Source organism: Dreissena polymorpha, chromosome 6, assembly GCF_020536995.1.
Source record: "Dreissena polymorpha isolate Duluth1 chromosome 6, UMN_Dpol_1.0, whole genome shotgun sequence".
Classification (NCBI taxonomy): domain Eukaryota; kingdom Metazoa; phylum Mollusca; class Bivalvia; order Myida; family Dreissenidae; genus Dreissena; species Dreissena polymorpha.
Window position 1 is genome coordinate 107,979,601 of NC_068360.1, and position 10,368 is coordinate 107,989,968.

General features: G+C 37.0%; 1 pseudogene; it reads left to right on the forward strand.

The window, feature by feature from the left end:
* Window positions 1-17: 17 nt before the first annotated feature.
* Window positions 18-5,138, forward strand: LOC127833821 (uncharacterized; annotated as a pseudogene).
* Window positions 5,139-10,368: the final 5,230 nt, after the last annotated feature.

Here is a 10,368-nt window from a genome sequence, read left to right on the forward strand (position 1 = left end):
CTTGAAAAGGGGCACTTCTCGCTATTCAATCATACTGATTTGACGGAAACACAATTACTTCAACCATTACTGTATGATAAATGACTTGAAGAAAATTAAATGAACTTGCTCTTTGATAAGGCTAGTGGAACAATGCCACGATTCGCCGCTCTATATGCAGCAATGTACGTTTTGTGAAATATCTATTCTATCATTATTAACGAATTCACTTGTTATATTCAATGTTATTTCATATTAACTAAATTTCGGACAATATGAAGAACAGTAATTTCGGCCTCGGGACATGAATAGTTTAAATGTATATACCGAGTATTAACTATTGACAATTACCAATTAACGTATATCTTTTATTTGTTGGATTAATAGTCGGAATTCATTAATTATAAAAACAATAAAGATGCTAAAGAATTTGCATCACCCAAAGAGGTGTACCCATACTCCCTAACATCTAAGGACCATGCTTAAGACCTTAAGATGTTAACATAGCCATGAAAACAAACATCTGAACTCAAATTTGAGTTTTATTTGAATAATTATTGCAATTTTAATGGCACATGGTTGTATTAGGGTCCTGGGTTGAAAATGCTCTGAACAAGTAATAAAGATTACTAAGCACAAAAGTCATATTGCGTTTTAAGGTATTAATAAGCTTGACGTAATCAAAGCAATATATCAGGTTTTTAACTAAATCCATTTATTAACTAGTAATTTGGTTTCTTTTCAGCTGCAGAGATGATGTCCCGAAAGTGGCCAACTACGTTGAAGTCACCGTACCTCAGTACCTCCCAGATGACTTTAAGACCTTTTTTCGCATGACAAGGGGTACTTTTGAAAGAGTTCTGCAGAGAATTCCAACTGATGATCAGCTTCGTAGAAGGATTGCAACTGGGGGTCGTGAACAAGTTCCATTGGATAAGGACTTACTTATGACGCTTTGGTATTTGGGTAATTTAAAGACAGTAAAGTCTATTGCAGGCCGTTTTAACGTATCAAAGTCAACTTTCTTAGACCATAACCGAAAAATGCTGACAGTTTTATGTGACAGTCTTCTTAAGACAGTAATATGTTGGCCATCAAACAATGACAAGCAGACTGTGATTGATGAATTTCAAAATAAGAAAGGCTTCCCTGGAGTCTTGGGGGCAATAGATGGGACGCACATACAAATTTCGGCACCAATGAAAAGGTCTCCAGACTACTTCAATAGAAAAGGACACTATTCAATAATCTTGCAAGCTGTTTGTCGAGAAGACAGGCGTTTCACAGATGTGTATTGAGGGTGGCCTGAGAGGTGCATGATGCACGCGTTTTCCGTAACTCGCCTTTATATGCTGCACTTCCCGGGTTTACTGGAATGAATCACATAATAGGAGATGAAGCTTATCCGATTTCTAGATACTTGATGACACCATTTCGCGATAATGGTCACCTTTCAAGGAAACAGGTGAACTTCAACAAAGCCTTTCTGGCACCCGTGTCCTCATAGAAAACAGCTTTGGCATGTTAAAGAGTAGATTTTGCATACTTATGTTTATTGATAAGGTGGATATAGAGTCCATTGTCAAAACAGTCATTGCAAGTTGCATGCTGCATAATTTATGCATTTTAAATGAAGATGAAATTGACATTCTTTTTGAAAACGACAATAATAACTTTTCATTATTTGTACCTCAATAAATAAGCTATCGGTTTCTGTTCTACCTGTTGAGACAATTTAGCTTGGTTAACTTTTTATATAAAAAATAATGAAACATACTCATAAAAATTGTCATTGATCATTATTTTTGAAAAATGTTTGGTTTTCACTAAAAACTGCTCAGTAGTTATTGTCCGCTACTAGTTTCACCGGAGGGGACTTATGGTTTGCGCCCTGTGTGTCCGTCAGTCTGTCACACTTTTCTGGATCCTGCGATAACTTTACAAGTTCTTCATATTTTTTCATGAAACTTGAAACATGGACAGATGGTAATATGGAGATTATGCACGTCATTTCATTTTGTTCCTATGTCAAGCATTCTGGTTTCTAGGGCAACAAATAGACTAGAAATACTGCTGAAAATGGTGGATTCTGCACACTTTTCTGGATCCTGCATATTCTTCATATTTTTTCATGAAACTTGAAACATGGATAGATGGCAATATGGACATTTTGCACGTCATTTTATTTGCTTGATACATAAAAAAATCTGGTGGCTATGGCAACAAATATATAAAAATATATATGTATATTTCTGACAATGGTGGAGCCGGTAGGGGACATATATTGCTTGGCAAAAGTCTTGTTTACATTATTTTGTAATCAGACGGTTAGTTTTGATTCCTGATCATGCATTTATCTTCATATTTTTTAATTAAAAGTTATAACAAGAGGGCCATGATGGCCCTGTATCGCTCCACTGCTGAAAAAAGGCTGAAACAAATATTCTCTGCATGTGCAAATACTTAAATATAGGCCCTATTTAAGCACATGTACACTTCTGTGACCCCCTGGGCTGGGTCAAATTTTACCCCATGGGCATTATTTGAGCAAACATTGAAGAGGACTACTATATCTCACTACATGTACATACAAAAAATGGTAGCCCTAGGTCCTAGAGTTAATGACAAGAATATTTTTAAAGTTTTTACAAAATGAGCAAGATATAAGTGTATATAAATTTCAATTTTGTGACCCGCATGGTCAGGGTCAAATTTGACCCAAAGGGCATAATTTGAACAAACTTGGTAAAGGACTATAAGATGTTACTGCATACCAAATTTGGAAGCCAAAGTCTGAATGGTTTTCGACAAGAAGATTTTTAAAGATTTCACAAAATAGGAGCTTTATAAGCGTTTATTCAATTTTATATGACCCCCCAGGGCAGGACCAAAGTTGACCCCAGAGGCATAATTTGAACAAAATTGGTAGAGGTTTATTAGATGTCACTACATACCAAATTTGGTAGCCCTAGGTTTAATGGTTATGGACAAAAGACTTTTAAAGTTTTCACAAAATAGGCCCCATATAAGCGTATGTTCAGTTTTGTGACCCCCATGGCAGGGTCAAATTTGACCAAAGGGGCATAATTTGAACAAAACTTGGAAGAGAACTATAAGATGATGTCACTACATACCAAATTTGTAAGCATTATGCCGTATGGTTAAGGACAGAAAGATGTGTAAAGTTTTCACAAAATAGGCACTATATAAGCATATAACTGATTTTGTGGCCCCCAGGGCAGGGTCAAATTTGACTCCTGGGGCATAATTTGAATAAACTAAGTAGAGGACTATACAATGTCACTACATACCAAATTGTCTAGCCCTAGGCCTAATGGTTATGGACAAGAATATTTTTTAAGTTTTCACAAAATAGGCATTATATAAGGATATGTTCAATTTTGTGACACCCGGGGCAGGTTCAAATTTGACCCCAGGGATAAAATTTGAACAAATTTGGTAGAAGACTATAAGATGTCACTACATACCAAATTTGATAGCCCTAGGCCGGATGGTTATGGACAGGAAGATTTTTGAAGTTTTCACAAAATAGGCCTTATATAAGCATATGTTCTATTTCGTGACCCCCGGGGAAGGGTCAAATTTGACCCCAGGGATAAAATTTGAACAATTTTGGTAGAGGACTATTAGATGTCACTACATACCAAATTTGATAGCCCTAGGCCCGATGGTTAAGGACAGAAAGATTTTTTAAAGTTTTCACAAAATAGGCCTTATATTAGCATATGTTCAATTTTGTGATCCCCTGGGGCAGGGTCAAATTTGACCCCAGGGGCATAATTTGAACAAACTAAGAAGAGAACTATTACATGTCACAACATACCAAATTTGGTTGCCCTATGCCATACGGTTATGGACAAGTAGATTTTTAAAGTTTTCCCACAATAGGCCTTATATAAGCATATGTTTAATTTTGGGTCCCTCGGGGCAGGGTCAAACTTGACCCCAGGGGCATAATTTGAACAAACTTGGTAGAGGACTATAAGATGTCACTACATTCCAAATTTGGTAGCCCTAGGCCCAATGTTTATGGAGAAGTAGATTTTTAAAGTTTAAAAAAAATAAGACCTTTAAAAGCATATATTCAATTTTGTGACCCCTGGGGCAGTTTCAAATTTAACCCCAGGGGCATAATTTGAACAAACTAAGAAGAGAACTTTTACATGTCACTACATACCAAATTTGGTAGCCCTATGCCATACAGTTATGGCCAGAAAGATTTTTAAAGTTTTCACAAAACAGGCCTTATATTAGCATATGTTCAATTTTATGACCCCCGGGGCAGGGTCAAATTTGACCCCAGGGGCATAATTTCAAGAAATTTGGTAAAGGACTATTAGATGTCTCTACATACCAAATTTGATAGCCCTAGGCCCAATGGTTATAGACGAAAGATTTTGAAAGTTTTCACAAAATAGGCCTTATATAAGCATATGTTCAATTTTGTGACCCCCCGGGGCTTGGTCAAATTTGACCTCAGGGGCATAATTTGAAGAAATATGGTAGAAGACTATTAGATGTCTCTACATACCAAATTTGATAGCCCTAGGCCCAATGGATATTGACGAGTAGATTTGGAAAGTTTTCACAAAATAGACCCTATATAAGCATATGTTCAATTTTGTGACCCCCGGGGCAGGGTCAAATTTGACCCCAGGGGAATAATTTGAAGAAATTTAGTAGAGGACTATTAGATGTCTCTACATACCAAATTTGATAGCCCTAGGCCCAATGGTTATGGACGAGAAGATTTTGAAAGTTTTCACAAAATAGGCCTTATATAAGCAAATTTTCATTTTTTGTGACCCCCGGGGCAGGGTCAAATTTGACCTCAGGGGCATAATTTGAACAAATTTGAAAGAGGTTCACCCCAGGTTCATTCCTGAGAAATTTGATCAGAATTGGACCAGTAGTTTAGGAGAAGATGTTTTAAGGTAAAGTTAACGCACGCACGACGGACACAGGACCATGACATAAGCCCCGCTGGCCTCTGGCCAGTGGAGCTAAAAATTAAAGTGTCCATATGTCTGTTAAATGATAAGGTATTTGTGTATCCTACAGAATTGTCTTCACATGTATGCAATTCTATGTTCTTGAAAAAATGTCTATTGCTTTTAAATAAATTGACTAAAAAGCTATTGCTGTTCCACTTTTATAGCAAATTACATAACAAACGATAACATATCTTTAAACAACAAGAGCACCACATAACGTGTGCCACGCTCGGCTGCGGGTGCAGTTTTGAATAAATGAAAGCTTGTCAGAAATATTTGTTAGAGGTCACAGTGACCTTGACCTTTGACCTCGTGACCCCAAAATGGGTGTGTCGTGTAGAACTCATCAAGGTGCATCTACATATAAGTTTCAAAGTTGTAGGTGGAAGCACTTTGATTTTAGAGCCAATGTAAAGGTTTTAGCACGACGCTTGACGGCGGACGACAAGCTGGCTATGATAATACCTCGGGAGTTTCTCCGAAAACAGCCGAGCTAAAAATCAACAACAATAATATTAATATCATCCATGATTTGGAACTTGACACTTATTTCATTAAAAGTTTGAGTGAATGCAACATGCTAAAGTGTTGGAAGCTTCTTACTGAAGTGTATAGATTTTTTTTTTTAAGTTGCATGCATGCAATTTATAATTGGAATGCAAATGTTTAACCTCGAATTTTAGTTAAAATATATTCAGAACTACACACAAAGAATAATTACCTAAAAATGCATGTATTAAGAAACAAGAGCTGTCAGAGGACAGCGCGCTCGACTATTCGAGTGCTTGACAGTATAACGTAAGCCATCATGGGGCAATTGTTCATATTATTCAATAAGGTCAAGGTAATAGTTCAGGTATATTTTCCACAATCTATTGAACATTTGTAAAGATATAAAACAGACTAATAAGATTTATTTCAAGTTTGATAGCAATAGCTTGGGTGGGAAGTTTGGACGGTCCTTCAAAAATAAAAAAATGAAAAAAAAAATGTTGTTTTTTTGGGGGGTGGGGTTGAGAGGGGGTATAATGTGGGGTGTGGTCATTTATAAGATGATTTTCAAAAATAAAATAAGGAAGACAAAAAAAATGGGGGGGGGGGGGAGAGGAGGGGGGGGGGGCAGGGATTCTGGTTTGGGGCGTGGGGTATTGTTTGGGTGGAATCCATTGTGGTATACAGGTAAGTGTTGTTTTGTCAAAGTATTAATAAAATGTGATCATAAATAAAAAAGTTATGGCAATGTAAGTAAAATTTACTCTTGACCTTGAGAGTCAAGGTCATTCAAAGGTCAAGGTTAAAATGAACTTGGCAGGTACAGTACCCTCATGATAGTAAGTTAAAAAGCAATAGCTTTGATACTTTAGAAGTCAAGTGGATCTGAACACAAAAATCAAAAAAATATTCAGTTACTAAGACAAAAAAGGGTCATAATTCTTACAAAATGCTTGATACAGTTGTCTGCTCTTGTTTATAGATTGGGGTCATGTTGGTAAATAAGTTTGCAAAATATGTAACCAATATGTCAAGGGAAATTGACAATATTTGAGGTGGTATGCAAACTTTAACATAGATTTATCAATAATATGCATATTCTAAATGAAAAAATGGCCATAATTCTTACAAAATGCTTGATACAGTTGTCTGCTCTTGTTTATAGATTGGGGTCATGTTGGTAAAGAATTTTGCAAAATATTAAAGCAATATGTCAAGGGACATTGAAAATATTTGAGGTGGTACGCAAACTTTAACATAGATTTATCTATAATATGCATATTCTAAGTGGGAAAAGAGCCATAATTATTACAAAATGCTTGATAGAGTTGTCTGCTCTTGTATATAGGTTGGAGTCATGTTGGTAAAGAAGTATGCAAAATATGAAAGCAATATGTCAAGGGACATTGAAAATATTTGGGGTAGTACGCAAACTTTAACATTTGCATGCTAACAGGATCGCAAACGCCGACGCCGGGGTGAGTAGGATAGCTCCACTATATATATTTCATATATAATAGTCGAGCTAAAAACCATTGAAACATAATATCATATGGGTGACCTTTGTTTAAGGTATTTATGTTCAGAATGTCTATGATGATGACATAACATATCAATATTAAGGTATTGTGTTTGTTTTTATTGGTTTATTTTCATTGAAATCCATAGATCACTTCTAATCATCACAAAGTAATCATTCCATACTTGAGCTGATGATCGAATGTTAGATCTATTTTTGCTATAAGTGTCAAATTCCATCACAATCTGTTTTAGTATCACATTATGGCTCTTTGATCTCGTCGCTCTGTTGCTGTCTTTAGCTCAACGATAAGCTGCCACGATGGTCTTCCGTCTCCCTCCAACATGCTTGCTATTAAAAACCTTTACTGTTAAGAGATTTGCACAGTTCTTCACACAAAGTTTTTTTAACAGGGGGTTGTTGAACTTATCTACATTTGATTTGTACAGTTCAAGCAGGAGCAGGGTTTGTGATCTTGTCCATGTAGTACTGGAAGTATCTTTCTGGTCTTTCGTTCTCAGGCAGAGACTCTAAAAAATATTAAAACAAATATTTAATATAGCCTTTAGATAAAACACTAGTCTGTACAGGAAACAACTAGAGCTTTGTCACAGACGTGACGTATAACCCACATGCTGCATTGGCACAGAATATTTTGCATGCTGTCTTCACATATAAGAAGTTATTTTATGGCGATTTTTATCCCAACGCTTTTCAAAAAGTTATTGTGGTTATCTCCGCCGTCTGTCTGTCTGTCCGTCCGTCCTGGCCACTATCTCCTCCTACACTATAAGCACTAGAACCTTGAAACTTACACACATGGTAGCTATGAGCATATATGCCACCCTGCACTATTTGGAATTTTGATCTGACCCTGGGTCAAAAGTTTAGTTACGGGGAATGGGGTGGGGCCGGGTCAGAGATTTTCACTCATTTTTTTAGGTTATTTTACATTAGCTTCTTCATTTCTACACCGATTTACTTCAAACTGATACTGAACCTCTCTTATGACAATACGGTCAATGTCAACTTTGCATGGCCCCATTACCAACCCTGGGGCGCCCCGCTCACATATACCACACCCACCCAAAATATCCTTTTACTATAATTTCTTCATTTTTACACCGATTCATTTCATATTGATACTGAACCTCTCTTATGACAATACGGTCAATCTCAACTATGCATGGCCCCATTACCAACCCTGGGGCGCACTAAGTGACTCCGTGACCTAGTTTTTGACCAGGCATGACCCATATTCAAACTTGACCTACACATCATGAAGAAACAACTTGTGACCAAGTTTGGTGATGATCAGATGAAATTTTGGGACAGACAGACAGACCGACAAAGTGACTCCTATATAGCCCCCATTACCAATGGTAATGGGGGTATAATTACAGCATCTAAAAACAATTACAATTAACACACATCTATAACTAATGGCAAGACATAAACACTACTACATTGTGAATAATAGAGAACTGTTAAATATCATAACCCTTTGCTACATACACACTTCAAACTTTGATCACTTTTGAGCAGGCCATGACCATTCATTTAAGAATCATTGTGAAAGGGTGTGCTAACATTCACAGCATGATAGGCCAAGTTCTATGTTGCGTTTTAGAAAGCTGCGCTTTTGGAGGTTGGTCATAAGATTTTGCATGAGATTATTATGTTGTATCAATAAGATTTAATTTATAACACAATACAGGTTAAATGTGTGATATAATGATCATTCCTAAAAATGTATTTGTGTTATAAATACAAAGTAGGAAATTAACTCAATGAATTTCATCATCACCATCATAAATCCTCCTTTTTGTCAACATCAACAGCAGCATCAATCATCATCTGCTCATGGTCACCATAATTATCATTATAATGATCCTTGTCAGCAATACATGTACCCTTAATACAACCACCAAATTATGCATCATCATAACTATCATCAATTATTACCATCATCATTACCCCCCCCCCCCCCCCCCGCCCTGTTTGTCATCCTCATTTATCATCATCGTTAAAATTGTCACAATCTTAAGCATAATTATCATTGCCATGATCATAATTACCACAATCGCCATCATCATTGTCACCATCTTCACCATCCTTACCATCACTATCATCTTCCTCACAACTATCATAAACATCATAAACTAGAGCTTTGTCACAGACGTAACACCATGCTCAATGTTAAAAACGCACTAAGTGACCCCATGACCTAGTTTTACCCGGCATGGCCTTTGTTCAAACTTTACCTACACATCATCTAGATACAACTTCTGACCAAGTGTGGTGAAGCTCGGATGAAAACTACTTGAATTAGAGAGCGGACACCATGCTGAATGTTTAAAACGCACTAAGTGACCCCATGACCTAGTTTTTTACCCGGCATGACCCATATTCGAACTTGACCTAGACATCATCTTGATACAACACCTGACCAAGTTTAATGAAGATCGGATGAAAACAACTTGAATTAGAGAGCGGACACTTAATATGGACCGACAGACAGACAGACTGACAGACAGACAAGCTCACTCCTATATACCCCCCTAAACTTCGTTTGTGGGTGTATAATTATCCACTCATGGTCACCATTATCATCATCAGAATTATCCGTATCAGCATTACAATCCTTGTCTTTATCACAATCATCACCAACAGCCTTACCTCCCCCACCACCACCGTCACCACCATCACTAGGAGTACCAGCACTTGTCTTCCCTGCAATACAAAAGAAAACAAGCAAATCCGTTGAATTGATATCCCCCGCCAATGTGCTTCTGGACACAAAAGTGTTATATTTGACACAAAAAAGCATTTTTTTAAGATACAAAGGGCCACAAGTCCGTTATTAAGAGATGGCGTACAATGCCATTTGGCTAGCATCATCCTCTTACCCATATATATACTCATACAAAGTGAAATCCGCCAAAGCACTTCCAAGATATGACTCCGGACACACAAGTGCCGGACGGACGGACGGAAAGACGGACGGACAACGCCAAAACAATATCCCTCCGCCTATGGCGGGCTATAATAATATCTCTTTCAGCAGCTTAAGAATTTTTTTTATACATTGCAATATGGCATTTTCCATTGTGATGTTTCATTTTCAAATAATTTTAAATGTAGAGGCTTGTCTTTAAAATGAACAAACATAAATGAACTAAGTTCAAAATCAATTCATGTACAGTATTGGTAAACATTGTTTACACACACGGTAATTATAGTCATAAAAAAGGTCCGCAAATAATTTTATGCATTAGATGCCGCCTGACCTCTGTGCTTCTTGAGACAGAAAGTAAAGCAAGTTTTTGTGATATATGCGCATGTGCGGCTACCCAATATTTT